The sequence below is a fragment of the Octopus sinensis genome, linkage group LG9 (assembly GCF_006345805.1).
Source record: "Octopus sinensis linkage group LG9, ASM634580v1, whole genome shotgun sequence".
Taxonomy (NCBI): domain Eukaryota; kingdom Metazoa; phylum Mollusca; class Cephalopoda; order Octopoda; family Octopodidae; genus Octopus; species Octopus sinensis.
Window position 1 is genome coordinate 86,575,634 of NC_043005.1, and position 15,781 is coordinate 86,591,414.

A 15,781-nucleotide genomic window follows, 5' to 3' on the forward strand; every position below is an offset into this window, starting at 1 on the left:
CGTCAAATAATCACGAATTTAGGTGTTAACAAATTTACACAAAACCTCATAATTTTACTTTATGTCCTTTTTTCCTTTTACAGATTTTTTTATGAATTTCCTCAAAATATTACTCGAAATTCCAGTTTATATTTTATTTTGTAACTCACTTTGGTCATGAATGACCATGGGATTGCACCTAGAAAGTTACCCTCTGAGGCATAAGTCTGGGCAAGGTTGTTTATGGAAGACCAGCAGCCGCCCACGCATACCAGCCTACCCTCTCCACGCCACCGATGTTATCCAAGGGAAAGGCAAAGGCCGATACAGCTTGGCACCAGTGACGTTGCAGCTCATTTATTAACGTGCAAGTGACTGAGCACTCCACAGACACGTGTACCTTTAGCGTAGTTCTCGAGGGGATTCAGCGTGACACAGAGTGTGACAAGGCTGGCTCTTTGAAATACAGGTACAAAAGAAACAGGAAGAAGGGGTGAGAAAAAGTTGGAGTGAAAGGGTATAGCAGGGTTCACCACCACCACCACCTTCTGAAACCTCAGGTGGTTTCTCTCAATAAACGCTCACAATGTCCGGTCTGGGAATCGAAACCACGATCCTACGACCGCGAGTTCGCTGCCCTAACCACTGGGCCATTACACCTCCACTCCACTTTATATATCTTAATTAATATTAGACTCCTAATATTCAAAACATTATCCGACATCTACGATTCAAAATGTATAAAACTGGGTTGAATATTCAAATTGAAACGATATTTATTTCCGCTTTCATTGATTTCATTTTAAATCAGTCTGTCTTAAACTCTTTCACATTACCTTCATTATGATTGGTTGATGGCGCGAATGCAACCTGATCTAATTAAGAAATTTTCTCCTAACTATATAAAATAATTTATTCCTTTCATATCTAAAAGAGTCATTCTAAGTTTAAGTGAGTTTAGAACCATAGTTATATCGTGCTACAATGCAAAACCTATTGACATGTACCTAGAATACACTTTAAGAATTCTCCGTTCTCTTCACCCACCTGCACAGGTAAAACCTTGAATAAAACTGCATAGTAATGACTCTCTTGAATGTGTACTGGAACAATATTAACAAAATGTACATAACTACGACATCAAAGGACATAAGGTCACTTATCCAGGTAAAAAAACACTTCTTGAAATGGTATTTAATGAGAAAAATACTGGGATCTTTTCGGTTTGAACGGCAGTTTCTTCTAGCGGTGTTATATGAAATTGTCACCCATAATTATGACCCTAGTATCGATCTATTGCATTTCAATCTGTTTTAGGGTTAGGGTTAGCTAGGGCTAGGTTTAGGGTTAGGGTTAGGGGTGGGGTATCTTTTTTCGTCAGAAATGTAAATAAACCCAATCTGTTTCTTAAACGAGGGACATATTCATAAGGCACAGAATGTTTTCACCTCAATAGACGTCATTGATTGGTTGAAATTGCAGAAATTGAAGAAAAAAACAACAAATATTTTACAAACTATAGAATTTTTTCAATAAAGCTAAGAGAAAAAGATGTTCTATAAACACATTCTACCAGTATACGATGTTTAAAAGTGTTTAGTTACGTGGAAATTATTTTAAAAGACTGCCGTTCAAACCGAAAAGATCCAAATACTGTAATGAATAGATTTTGAAGATGTATAATGCTCCATTCTTCTTTATGATGCCTTCAATATATATTCTGTCCGCTGTAAGAAAAATCCATTGAAGCGAACTCGGGATTTACCAATCGAGGGAAGAGTGAAATGACGTGTAATTGTTTATCTTGAACAATTCTGTATGTTTCCTATAATTCGACGAGCTTAGCGAGATCCGAAATTTATTAGATTACCGGCTCCGATTCCAGATCCATATCCCTTTATGTTACACACACACATCTATATATATAAAACTGAGAATGTTTGTCTGTCTGTCTGTGTGAATCCCTAAAACTTGAGAACTACACAACCAATTTCATTCAAATTTTACACATGCCTTACTTAGGGCCCATGTAGTGTCATGAGCAAAAATATTTCTAACTTCTTGCCGAGGGCGAGCCCACAGTAATATCATATCTTCTCCACTATTTCAGTATTACGTGCTAAAAGTGAAACAAAAACATCTCTCTATTGTAATGTCAGATAGTTTCAGTTTAATACTGAAACTATTAAAGTCAAACTAGTATATAAGAGGGATTAACCATTAACAGTGGACATCCATTTTGCTAGAAGAAGATCCGCTATGGTCTTATATGCTACACCACTGGTTTTCAATTCATATTAATCAAATTAATATTCAAGTTCTCAACCTTATTTTAAATTTAAATTTAAACCCAGGACCATGTGTTTTGGAACGAAGTTTGTTACCACACAGCCACACCTGCACCTATGTATGTGTGTGTGTCTGTGTGTGTGCATGTGTGTATATCTGTATATGTATACATTTATTTCTATACATATAGATGTATATGTATACATGTAGATGTATATATATATATACATAGATGTACATATAATATCTACACATATATATTCACATATATACATGCATATATATATATACACCCATACGCTCATACATAGGTGCAGGTGTGGCTGTGTGGTAACAAACTTCGTTCCAAAACACATGGTCCTGGGTGCAGTCTCACTGTGTGGTGACTTGGCATGTGTCTTCTGCTATAGCCTCAGACCAACCAAAGCCTTGTCAGTGGATTTTGTAGACAGAAACTGAAAGAAATCAATCGTATATATAAGTATCTATATATGTAAGTCTGTGTGTGTGTCTTTGTGTTTCTCACTCATCACTGCCTCACAACTGGTGTTCGTTTATTTAACTGATAGAATAATTACCAGGCATATCAAAATTACAAAAACACTAGGCAGTATCTCATATTTTTGTTTACCCACACAATTTATCTTTGGGTGTATGTGTGTATGTGTGTACATGCATACATACATTTTATCTAAGCAAAGACGAATAGTTGTACTCTTGGAAGCTGTGGGGTCATCCGAGCATAGCAGATGAGCATTATTTTTAATTTCTATGGTACAACAGTGTAAGAGTTTACTTTGACATACACTTAGATTGTCATTTCTGCAACGTGCTGCATAAATTGTCGAGTAAATGAGAGGCATCTTTGCCTGTACTGATTCAGTTGCAAACTGTTGAGTAAAGTTATTTGAATGCAGACCTCCGTTCAGTCTTTTTATTATCACTGGGTCACACATAGTCCCAAGATGGTAACATTGATTTCAAGGCCTTCCCAGACGAGTGACTGGTTATTTAAAGACATTCATAGATTGTAAACTTATTCTGTCCGGTTACATATCAGTACAATGGTCATTTGCAAACTCCAACTTTCATTTCTCCTTAGTTCTCACGTCACACAGTTGTTAATGTTTATTTCAGTTGGGTCACGCCCTTTTAATTGCTATAGATTCGTAATGCATCTTACGGCTGTGTCTGTCACCTGGATGGTGAGGAATCCTACATTGGGAGTGGTAACGACTAGGGTAGGGTAACTGACTGCTTATTGTGATTATTCGCCTTTTGGTTTCCTGTGGCTTTGCGCTCTTTTACAAACCCAGTGAACATATATTTCCTATTTCAAAGAAATTCAAACAATAAATATAAGACCTAAGTTAAAAATATTCGGAACAATTCAACTTCTCTGGTAGACATTAAGATGCCCACCCCCAACAGGGTCCTTAACTCTCACATTTTAGAGCTCCATGACCTTCATTTTTCAGGAGCAAAATCTTTTTAACAAGTTCAATAAGACTGGAATTTTGGAATATGCATATAAAAATCAGTAGTATGGGATATATGTGGCACGATTACAATTTTTTGAGGGTGTGTAAAGAGGGAAATAACCCTCATCTGCAATTTTGATGAAATTTGAAACATAGATATTCCAGTTCATTAGAGTAAATATAGCAGAAAAGTCTAATTGTTCAATTGTATGTAACACGGGCAACGCCGGGTATCTCTGCTAGTATTATATATATGTGTGTGTGTGTGTGTGTATATGTGTGTGCGCGTGTGTATGTGAGTGTGTGTATATCTACATATACTTGTATATAGGTGAATATGACCTCTGTTAATTTTGAGGTTCTAATAGCTAACAAGCCACCTTCATAATTTCTTAATTTGTACGTATACATACATAAATACATACATACATACATACATGCATATATATATTTATGTGTATGTGTTTATATATGTACTTGCAAGTAGATATATATATATATATATATATATATATCCATATATGTGTATATGTGTATATATATATATGTATGTACATAATGTACATATGTGTGTATATATATATACATATATATATATATAGGCGCAGGAGTGGGTGTGTGATAAGTGGGTTGCTTACCAACCACATGGTTCCGGGTTCATTCCCACTGCGTGACATCTTGGGCAAGTGTCTTCTACTATAGCCTCGAACCCACCAAAGCCTTGTGAGTGGATTTGGTAGACGGAAACAGAAAGAAGCCCGTCGTATATATGTGTATATATGTGTGCGTACGTGTGTGTATATGTTTGCTTGTCTGTGTTTGTAAAATGAATGAAACAAGTAAATATAGTATATATATAGATATATACAGATATATACTTATATACGGAGGCAGGGAACTTACCGAATAGCATGAAATTACATATTTTCTTAATATTTTATACAGAATAATTTTTGTTCCATATAACTCTATAACTCTATCTATCTATTTATCCATTCACCTATATATCTCCTTCTCTCTCTTGAGATATCTATACACATATATATCCTCAGGTATGTGTGTTTGCGTGTGTTAACACTTAATATACATACGTACACATATGCACACACATGTATACACACACACACAAACACGCAGACACGCACAGACATCGGCACACACGCATGTATATATATATATATATATATATATATGTATACATACATACATACATACATACATTTATAGATAGACAGACAGACAGACAGATAGATAGATAGATAGATAGATAGATAGATAGATAGATAGATAGATAGATAGATAGATAGATAGATAGATAGATAGACAGACAGGCATTTATATACATTTACTTTCTTTTTCCCCTTCGTGAATACAACAGATTCTGCTTTGTTAGCATATTTCTAATTCCGTAAAATAAATAAGAATTCAAGTACTTCGATCAATGTATCGAGTGTTGTTTCTTTCTAAATTATCTGCTGTTGTGAAAATGTAAGAAATCGATTTTAAAGCAGTTTGAAGCAGAAACACAAATGTAAACCCAATACTCTTCCTGAATCATATATTGACTCCAATAACACTCAGTGATAGGGACGTATTTTAATCGTATTAACATAAATTGATATGAAATACTTTTGTCAAATCACAGCTATATCATCTGACATCTAATCCTCACAGGATAACGTGTTGTCTGAAAAATCTGCAGGGACGTTATAGAACTGAAGAATCTTTGTAACATCATATTTTACTTGAATTATACCGTATAGCTTCCCCCCTTGTCAGGTCCAATATTCAGTTTACCTAAGCGCCTACTGCTGACAGAAATATTTAATCTTATATATGCATATATCTACATATACACATGCACACACACACATATACACACACACATACATATATATATACATACATACATACACACACACACACATATATATATATATATTTATATATATTTATAAATGCATATATATGTTTGTATTTATATTTATATTAAATTAAATATATACATATAGTGATGTATATATATATATATATATATATATATATATACATATATATAAGCATATATATGTTTGTATTTATATTTATATTAAATTGGATATATACATATAGTGATGTATATATATATATATATATAAAATATTATTCGAGACAAAACCACTATTTTGCAAAACAAACAAGGAAAGACTTAATTAATACATAAAATTTTAATAAGTATATATATGTTTGTATTTATATTCATATTAAATTAAATATATACATATAGTGATATATATATATATATTGTGTTTATATTTGTATTAGATTAAAATATTTAAATATATATATATATATAATATAAATATATATATATATGTATATATATATATATAGATATATATATATATATATATATAAATATATATATATATGTATATATATATATAGATATATATATATATATATATGTATATATATATATATTATATATATATAAATATATATATATATGTATATATATATCCATCACATCACAGTTAAAATAAGTGTTTTCTTTTAATCCTCATTCAATATTTTATTAAAATTTGAATTCCTATAATCTTTAACACTATGGCGTTTGCCTGTCAAGGATAACATTGCATATCAAATCTAAAAAACTTATTTTACCACAACTTATTCCTTTTGCTATCAGAATAATTTGTCAAGTGTTAACAATAACTGCACTGTATAATATATCTGTGCTAATCTCTATACAGCATTAATACAACGAAGTAATATGCTGATACATGTTGGCAGGCCTTTCGAAATACTCGTTAAAGCAAATAATATTTAGATATTGCATTAAAGCATTAAAGCTCTCTGCAGGTTAGATGCCTCGTGGTTAAGCCGTTGCATTCACAACTGGACGATCAGCTTTCGATTTCCAGATTATTGAATGCGTTGTGTTATTGAGAAAAGCAGTTCATTTGACGTTGTTCAAGATATCTTAGCCTTAAATGAGTAGATTTGCAACGGGCTTGTTTCTCGTTCACGTTGTATGTTTGGTTTTGTCTGTAACATATACGCCATAAAAACTGGATAACCGGTCCTGTGAGTTGTAAAACAGGAGTGTGAATATACTTTTCTTAAGGCCTTCAGTCACTAGAAATGACCATAAAATATAATAAATCATGCTTCGATACATTTTCAAGAGTATCCCAAACAATGGACACTCGTGTTTTGTTTATTTCACATATGTTTGATAACCATCCTCGATCTGATCCTAAGCACGACGCTCATATAAACGCCTGTACACATGCACTTAAATTTTCTTTAATCAGATTTGATATTCTTCATTCCTTCCTATTATTTGAGTATGGAATAAATCTCTATAATTTAATATACCTTGAGAATTCCGTTTCCATTCTTTACATGTCTGCTTATTTTGTAATTCTAAATATAATCATAAATATTTTAAGTTCTAATCTTGCCATAAAAAAATGAATTTTCTGCGTTCTTTACATCTTTAATCTCTCATATTTACATTTCTTTCATCGGTCTCAGAAACCTAAAGTAAATTCAATTTATCAGATTAGCTGTGTATACGCAAACAATAAAATTGAATGTAAAGAATTATTAATTAAATAATTTTAAAAACGAAGAAAGGGAAAAAACTTATGATATTAGAAGTTATTTTGCATTCAACATTTCTTAACATTTCTTAACATTTGAGATTTTGAAAATACGTACACATGTATGCATCATATACACACGCACACACAGATACACGTGCAAAGATCAGCCAATCATATATATATATATTGATGTTGTGGTCATGCTGGGGCAGCACCGTTGAGTGTGCTCCACCATTATTTGAAACCTCCTCTGATATGTGGCATTTGGCGTGAAATACAGGTTCAACGGAAACAGGAAGAAAGAACGAGAGAAAGTTGTGTTAAAAGAGTAAAGCAGGGTTCACCACCATCCCCTGCTGGAACCTCGTGGAGTTCTAGGTGTTTTCGCTCAATAAACACTCACAACACCCAGTCTGAGAATCGAAACTGCGATCCTATGACTAAGAGTTAGCTGTCCTAAGAACTAAATGAACAAGTCAGCACTAACAGAAAAAAACAAAAACAACATCAATATCTGCAGTAACAATAGAAACAGGTTTTATTCGTAACACATTTGGAAATCTGCAGCAAGTAATACTGGTGTAGCATTGTGTGGGTTTCGTTGGAGATAAAAATGCATGAATTAGTTTTGGGAATTCGATGTATTTGTTTATTTTAGGTCGGTTATATAAGCTGCCTTAGATGTTGATTTGTATCTTATGAAAAAGTTTGAGAGTTATATGTTTTCAATATGTAGAAGAATAAACAGAAAATGACGACAGATATACACAGAAAAATATTTCCTGTCACATTTTGAAATGCATTAAGATCTTTAATTTTTTTTTTAAATATACGAATTTGTGTCTTTGATAAAGAATGGTCATATGTAAAGTGAAGAGAATCAGAAAATACGGTATCAACTATTTTCTACGGACAGCTAACATTATGAAATTTTCAAAATCTGAGTGAAATAATGAAAAATGCATCTAATGCAGATCTACGGATCTTTTCCTTTTGAACGGCAGTTTGTAACATAATTGCTAGGTAACTAAAGAGTTTTAAACTTCGTATACTGGTAGAATGTGTTTATAAAACATCATTTTCTCTTGGTTTTATTGAGAAAATTCTATGGTTTGTAAGATATTTCGTCTGAAAATCCGAGCATTTCGGCAATTTTAACCAATCGATTACCTACATTGATCTAAAATCATTTGCTGCGTCTAAAGCTGAGACAACATCCTGTAACTAACCCTAAACCTCCCCCTAACCCTAACCCTAAACCTAACCCTAATTTTTTTTCTTAATTGTTAAATTAATTTAATTGTTACGCGTGTAAAAAAACCTAAAACAATGGAAAATAATTTAAACAATTAACAAACAAAATAATTCTATAATTTTATACACACGCTATAAAATTATAGAATTATTTTGTTTGTTAATTGTTTAAATTATTTTCCATGGCTTTAGTTTTTTTTTACACGCGTAACAATTAAATTAATTTAACAATAAAGAAAAAAAAATAGGGTTAGGGTTAAGGTTAGGGTTAAGGGGAGGTTTAGGGTCACTTAAAGGATGTTGTCTCAGTTTTAGACGCAGCAAATGATTTTAGCTCAAAATGATTTTAGCTCGAAAAATTAAACTACGTTAAACAAACAAATTACAATTTTCTCAAGAAAGCCAAGAGAAAAAATGTTTATTTTGACACATTCTACCAGTATACGAAGTTTTAAAGTGTTTAGTTAACTAGAAATTGTCTGCCGTTCAAAAGGAAAAGATCCAGATCTACAACACCTACCAGTAAAATTCCCTTGAAGTACAACATTTCTTGAAAATCATGAAACATAGGGCAATATTTTATTAGTTAAAAAAATAGTGCTACACATTCGGTCATTGGTCTCTACATAATCAGAGCTGACTTGAAGCTTCACAAATCCAGACAGGTCTTGCTACACGAATGGGTTGACGCTGAGACTTGCAATATTGATTCAGTAAATAGTTATGTTTAGATATTAGGGAGAAAAAAAACCCTAAAACAGCAAATATTCCTCACATTGACCCAAAAACCTATAATGTTACATAGAACAGAGATATTGTTAAGTGATTATTATTATTTTGTAATAAAATATATAATAGTGATGCAGTAGAAACAGCATTATACTGAGAATGGAAACAATAACATCGATTCGATCCAATGTTGGCTAACCTTATCCAGTATGACGGATCAGTCAGGTTCAACATTTTCTTTTATTCGCTTCCGTCATCCGACGCCGGTCATGCATCGATACCCTTGAAAATCGCGTTTGTTCTTTGATCAGAAATAGTAGCTTTGTAGACTGGAAATAAATTATCCTCCCCATATTACTTCTATTTCAATTACAGAAATCAGTTATGGATAAAATTTGTCCATAATAGGCGTAGGAGTGGATGTATGGTACGTAACCTGCTTACCAACCACATGGTTCTGGGTTCAGTCCCACTGCGTGGCACCTTGAGCAAGTGTCTTCTACTATAGCCTCGGGCCGACCAAAGCCTTGTGAGTAGACGGAAATTGAAAGAATCCTGTCGTATATATGTATATATATATATAAATTATATTAGAGATAAAACCACTATTAGGCAAATCAAACAGTGAAAAACATAAACCAAAACATAGAAAAAAATAATTGATATAATATACAAAATATATAAAATATATATAAATATATATATGTGTGTGTGTATGTACATGTATGTGTGTGTAAACTTTTTGTGTCTGTGTTTGTTCCCCCGACATCGCTTAACAACCGATGCTGGTGTGTTTACGTACCCGTAACTTAACGGTTTCTCATAATAGACCGATAGAATAAGTACTAGGCTTACAAAGAATAAGTCCTGGCTCCATTAAAGGCGGTACTCCAGCATGTCCACAGTCAAATGACTGCAACAAATAAAAGAGAGTAATAGAGAATATTCATTGAGTTTACTATTTGTCTTTTTCACTCAACAAGTCTCGTAGTCGCAGGCGTGGCTGTCTGGTTAAAGGTCTGCATCTCAACCACATGGCATTTGGGCAAATATCTGCTTCTATAGCATCGTGCCGACCTAACTCTTGTGAGTGGATCTGGTAGACTGAAATTGATAGAAGCCCATTATATATATGTATTTATATCTATATCTGTCTATATGTTGGTGAGCGCGTCTGTCTGTTTTTGTCCCACACCACCCCTTGGCAACCGGTGTTGGTGTGTTTACGACTCTGTGACTCAGCGATTCAGGAAAAAGGGGCAATAGAACATTACCTTGCCTTAAGAATAACTCCTAGTGTCGATTCGTTCAACTAAAATTGTTCAAAGCTATGTACCATCCTAGCTGTAATCTAATGAGTGAAACAAATAAAACATGTTTCTGTATCGATTGTAGTTTGTTTCACATGAATGTTTCCCTCAGTGGTTCAGGTGGTGTTTTGCCAAGCTGCCCCTACAACCCTTTTTCTCTTGCATCATTGCTTGGGCTGGGTCAGGGGCTGAATGCATTCCATAAACGACGTCAACGCAGAGATGTTAAGATCACCTGCAGGGACAGAAAAAAAGAATACCCCTAAATAGCAATAGAGAGAGACCTAGGAATAGAGGGAGACTCAAAAAGATATGGCGTACCGCCGTCAAAGAATATCTAAAGCAACTCATAATTTCCTGGGATTAAGTGTAGGCGATTAAGCCCAAAGCTAGGATCAATCGAGACGTCTAAGTGTCCGATGTTGCAACCAAATGTACAAAGGGGACAAAGGCTTAAGCAACCAATGCCATGTAGTTGAACCGCAGATAAATAGATTTATATAAAGAAAATATGTACTGCATGTGAAAGGAAACAGTTTAGGATTGAAGCTGCATTCGTAATTCTAGAATGTACTGGAGAGTTCTAAGCGGTCGACAACCTTATTGCTCTTACATCGTATTTCATTTATAATGAAAATAGAAAGTTATTCTGATATCAATCGAAATTGGTAAATTACATAAATCTTATGTTATAGAAAATGGATCGCGTGATGAACAGACGTCGTTAAAATTTGTACGGTGAAAGCAGAAAAACAGAATTAAATAAAGAAAGGAATAAAATTCGGTTTCCTGTCATACATAGTTTATCTAAATATAACAAGAATAAAAATGATGTTATTGTATCGCATTTATTGTTTTGTTTGAACAACATAGTGTCATATAAATCATTTAACAAGGAGGAAAACAAAAATTATGTAGTATTAATTCACAATACTTAGACCTCGTTGTTACTGCATGGATAACATAACTAAGTGTATATTTTTACTTCGCAAATAAAGCAGAAAGTGTTGTTGGTTTTTACTTTGGTTTATTTTGTTTTCATAAAGTTGGGTTATAACCAATTCTATTTACCGTGGCTATCCTATTAGGAAATATTGTATAATCATTTAAATGTAAAGTAATAGAGCCAATCCTGAAGGGAGAAAGAGTAAACGGGATTAAACATAATCTGGTATTCTCAAAGAAATTTTTTCTTGAAATACTTCAAAGGATAAAATTAGATAACTTTATTAGGTGGAATCCAAACTGACGGATTAAAACACTCCAGTATTCTAGGCTGCCAAATAAATCTGTTCGGTTTTTGTTTTCTGTTTGGCACTCCATTATCGTGTCTGAAATAATAAGAAACAACAGGGGTCGACGAAGACTAGAACTAGAAACACCGATAAAACAACGAGAGAAATATTGTTCGCGTTAATTCAAATGTCTTTCATCATTTGTTGTTTCATTCATTAGATTGCGAGAATGCTGGGGCACCACCTTATTATTTCTTTAAAATCTGGTATTCTATTGGCTCTCTTTTGCCAAGCTGCTAAGTTACGGAGACATAAACACACCGATACCAGTTCTCAAGTGGTTGTGCCAGGCGGTGGTAGGGAACAAAAACAGGCACAAAGATACGCATTGACATATGTATATGTATGTGTATGTGTATGTATATGTTCAATGCTCGAAATGAGGACTAGATAGACAGCCGACAACTGATGAAGGGTCGTTCTTTATGTTGCTTGTCCTGTTTTCCATTTGTTTCTCTCGTTTGCGTATTCAAATTTGTTTTCGTATTTCCTGTTGTTTACTGTTGGTGACGTCCTGTACCATATATGCATATATATATATATATATATGTGTGTATGTGCGCGTGTGTGTGTATGCATATATATATATATATATATATATATATATATATATATATTATTTATATTATATATATATTTATGTATGTGTGTGTATACAAAACGATCTTCTTTCAGTCTATCAACTTCACTTACTAGGCTTCAGTCGGCCCAACTCTATAATAAAAGAGCCCTTATCCAACCTGGCACGCAGCGGGGCAGGACGCCCAACGATGTGTTTGTGATGCAAGCCTATTACCACAGGGTCACGCCCAAATAATATTGTAATAAAAGAAGAAAAAAAACGAACGAATTTAACGAATAACAGAAATTATTCGCGATTGATTTTTTCACCTCCCAGGATGAAATGCAAATGTTCCCCTCTCATTCTGGACTCAATACAAGCACAGCTGGTGATACAGTATGGTGCAAAAGTGTTACAACATTAGTATCATTTAGTAAGCAACGCATTGTGCCTTCGTTATTAGTATATTGCGCTGCCAAAATGTTATACATGCGCAGAAAACTTTGATAAGTTATTTATGATGCTAATGTGAAGGTGACGCGTTGTGTACTCCAGCGAGACACTTAATTTCACGTTGCTCCCGTCTACTCAGCTGGCAAAAATGAGTAGTGCAGATATTTCAAAGGGGCCAGCCTTGTCACACTCTGTGTCCCGCTGAATCTCCCTGAGAACTACGTTGAAGGTGTCCACGAGCAGGCTGTTCTGTTGATCGTATCAGCTGGGACACTCGTCGTCGTAACTGACGGAGTGCTCCTTTTATTATGCTAATACTGTTGCGCCCATCCCTAATTTCATTTAAATTCCGCTCCCATCCTCTGCCATTCGTGTTCCACTCCATCCATTTCCATATTTTATTAGATACAGACATAAAAATCTGCATTGTATTGGTAAGCGGCCACAACTGGATAAATAGCCAGTATCAGTCGTGACTTTCAGAGACATTTTCGTTGAAGTTCGGTTAAAATATTCATTGGTTGAAAAAAAAAATTAAAATGTCATATTTAGAGAAAACATGGAACAACAACCGTCAATATTATTTATTTATATTTAAGCATATACATATATACATATAAATACAAACACACGCATATATATATATATATATATATATATATATATATATATATATATATATATATATAAAGGCGGTGCTCCAGTCAAATGACTGAAACAAGTAAAAGAATAAAAGAATATGCATATATATATGCATATTTATTTTGTTAGATGTGCGTGAGTACATATCAAGTTATCCTCGTTACTTGTCCATACATCTCGCTATCTGTGAGTATATTTGTGTATATGCGGTTCTGTCCGCTCACACACATACGCACGCATGTGCGCACACATACATACTCACGCGCACACATATCCACACTTATGTATACAAGTAAATGTGTGTGCGCGCATGTCTGTCTTTGTACGCATACACTGCGCGTTCTTTGCATGTGGCGTGATAATTAATAACATTTCATATTAGACAATTTCACTAAGAATATAAATTCTTTGACATGCATACATTTACACCAATGAATATATGCATACATCCCTGGAGCTCATGTTTTGATGTACATGGATATAAACACACACACACATATATATATATATACATGATATAGCTACATATGGATATATCTATAAGTATATGTATACACATCTATAGACACACACAGACACACACATATACATTCACTCACATACATACACATACACACAAACTCACATATACACATTTGTGTGTGTGTGTGTGTGTGTGTGTGTTTGTGTCAGTGTGTGCTCAATGCCGGCTTAATAATATATTATTTTACGTTATTTTACATGATTCGTAACGATTGTTAAAATTAATTACAATAGAATGGCATGTCTTTGACCAATCAGCCGTCACCGCCTTCCTGAACTGCAGGGTAACAATGATTGTCGGTGAAACGATGACATTTGGAAACGCAATGACTGCATTGCCACCACCACTTCACTTCAAGTCATCTCCTTCGCCATTTCTTTAAAATATGCAAAGATCAACAACTCTTTCTTTCACTCGATCTCCTTACTTCCGTCACTGTTGGAATTTTCCGCTTGTTGCATTTTTCGGAAGAGATCATGCATGCCATTCTTTAATGTGAACACTGTTCTATAACTTGCAGACTCTTTTAAAAGAATATTACAATCCTGGTTTAGAAAAGTTGGTGGCCTTTTCAAACGCGTTTTTCTTTTTTGCTTGTTTACAACGCGATCACAATTCGTAGCACATTTCTCTTTTGTTTCTGATATTGTTGTCATTAAGATTGATATTAAAATATGTAGACCCACGCTATCATGTGGTTATGTATTCTGTCAACAGAATCACATGACGGTTTATACTTAGGATGTTCTTGTTTACTCTTTGCAGAGCTCATGCTGACAAGATATATAATTTAAACACAATATTATTTACAGCATGCTGCATCCATTAATCATGGTAGTATTTAGACTGCAGCCATGCTGGGGCACCTCCTCGGACTACCTTTAGTCGAATAAATCGACCCCACTTCATCTGTGTCGCTTTCTATTTAAACCTACAGTTTTTTGTTGTTGTTTTTTTTCTTACCAAACTGCTAATTACGAGGCCGTAAACATACGATGACCGTTTGCAAAGCGGCGATTGCGAATAAACAGAGAGTTACACACAGACACATAGACACACACACACACACACACACACACACACACATATATATATATATATGTATGTATGTATGTATGTATATATATATTATATATATATATATATATATAATATATATATATATATATTCATATATATGTGGTGTCCTGTACTCACGTATAATTATTTATATATGCATGTATATATACATGTAGATGTAGGTACGTACATATATGTTTGTATGTATGCATATATTTTTATTGATCACATATATATATATATATATATATTTATATATACATACATATATGTAGAGGCGCAATGCTCCAGTGATTAGGGCAGAGGACTCGCGGTCGTAGGATCGCGGTTCCGATTTCCAGACCGGGCATTGTGAGTGTTTATTGAGCGAAAACGCCTAAAGCTCCACGAGGCACCGGCAAGGGGGAAGCGATCCGCGCTATACTCTTTCGCCGCAATACTCTCTCACTCATTCTTCTGTTGGTCTGCCCGCTTAGCCAGTGGGTGGTATCATTTGAAGGCTAAAACAATGCGAAGCGCATTGTGACCAGCGATGTGTAGCAACATCTGACAGCCTGGTTGGTGATCACGTGATATACATATATACAACGGGCTTCTTTCGTTTACCGATTA

At 34.0% G+C, this 15,781-nt stretch overlaps 1 long non-coding RNA gene across 1 annotated transcript in view; it reads left to right on the forward strand.

Moving 5' to 3' along the window:
* The window catches only part of LOC118764896, a 16,983-nt gene extending 3,883 nt beyond the window's left edge, over window positions 1-13,100 (forward strand). The window contains exons 2-3 of the long non-coding RNA XR_005000732.1: window positions 206-215; window positions 13,027-13,100. This is a non-coding gene — a long non-coding RNA (uncharacterized LOC118764896). The remainder of the gene's footprint in view (window positions 1-205; window positions 216-13,026) is intronic.
* Window positions 13,101-15,781: the final 2,681 nt, after the last annotated feature.